At 41.0% G+C, this 1,389-nt stretch overlaps 1 non-coding gene across 1 annotated transcript; it reads right to left on the bottom strand.

Moving 5' to 3' along the window:
• Positions 1 to 532: 532 nt before the first annotated feature.
• Positions 533 to 640, bottom strand: LOC148545726 (small nucleolar RNA R71). The gene has a single exon (XR_015901861.1). It is a non-coding gene; the product is annotated as a small nucleolar RNA R71 (small nucleolar RNA).
• Positions 641 to 1,389: the final 749 nt, after the last annotated feature.

Raw genomic sequence — 1,389 nt, 5'->3', positions numbered from 1 at the left:
GAGCAGGAGCAAGGACAAGAATATTCTTGTTAAAGCAGATCCAGAACCTGAAAGGACTCTGAAGAGAAAACTAAGAGAAGCTAAATTACAACAATCCAGCAAGCACCTTTTAGAAATTTTCGAACAAGAAGAGGACATGGCAACCGAAAATAATAATAATGCAAGGAGGATGCTGGGCGACTTTACTGCACCTAATTCCAATTTACATGGAAGAAGCATCTCCATCCCTACCATTGGAGCAAACAATTTTGAGCTGAAACCTCAGCTAGTTTCTCTGATGCAGCAAAACTGCAAGTTTCATGGACTTCCATCTGAAGATCCCTTTCAGTTCTTAACTGAATTCTTGCAGATTTGTGATACTGTTAAGACTAATGGAGTAGTTCCTGAAGTCTACAGGCTCATGCTTTTCCCCTTTGCTGTAAGAGACAGAGCTAGAGTGTGGTTGGACTCTCAACCTAAAGATAGCCTGAACTCTTGGGATAAGCTGGTCAAGGCTTTCTTAGCCAAATTTTTTCCTCCTCAAAAGCTGAGTAAGCTTAGAGTGGATGTTCAAACCTTCAGACAGAAAGAAGGTGAATCCCTCTATGAAGCTTGGGAGAGATACAAGGAACTGACCAAAAAGTGTCCTTCTGACATGCTTTCAGAATGGACCATCTTGGATATATTCTATGATGGTCTGTCTGAATTAATTAAAATGTCATTGGATACTTCTGCAGGTGGATCCATTCACCTAAAGAAAACGCCTGCAGAAGCTCAAGAACTCATTGGCATGGTTGCTAATAACCAGTTTATGTACACTTCTGAGAGGAAACCTGTGAGTAATGGGACGCCTCAGAAGAAGGGAGTTCTTGAAATTGATACTCTGAATGCCATATTGGCTCAGAATAAAATATTGACTCAGCAAGTCAATATGATTTCTCAGAGTCTGAATGGAATGCAAGCTGCATCCAACAGTACTCAGGAGGCATCTTCTGAAGAAGAAGCTTATGATCCTGAAAACCCTGCAATAGCAGAGGTGAATTACATGGGTGAACCTTATGGAAACACCTATAACCCCTCATGGGGAAACCACCCAAATCTCTCATGGAAGGATCAACAAAGGCCTCAACAAGGCTTTAACAATGGTGGAAGATATAGGTTTAACAATAGTAAACCTTTTCCATCATCCACTCAGCAACAGACAGAGAACTCTGAACAAAATACATCTAATTTAGCAAACTTAGTCTCTGATCTATCTAAGGCCACTGTAAGTTTCATGAATGAAACAAGGTCCTCCATTAGAAATTTGGAGGCACAAGTGGGCCAGCTGAGTAAAAGAGTCACTGAAATCTCTCCTAGTACTCTCCCAAGCAATACAGAAGAAAATCCAAAAGGAGAGTGCAAGGCCAT

This window comes from Arachis ipaensis, chromosome B9, assembly GCF_059453495.1.
Source record: "Arachis ipaensis isolate K30076 ecotype BB chromosome B9, ASM5945349v1, whole genome shotgun sequence".
In the NCBI taxonomy this organism is placed as follows: Eukaryota; Viridiplantae; Streptophyta; class Magnoliopsida; order Fabales; family Fabaceae; genus Arachis; species Arachis ipaensis.
Note: the sequence above shows the minus strand (reverse complement) of the source record. Positions and strands in the feature narration are given on the sequence as shown.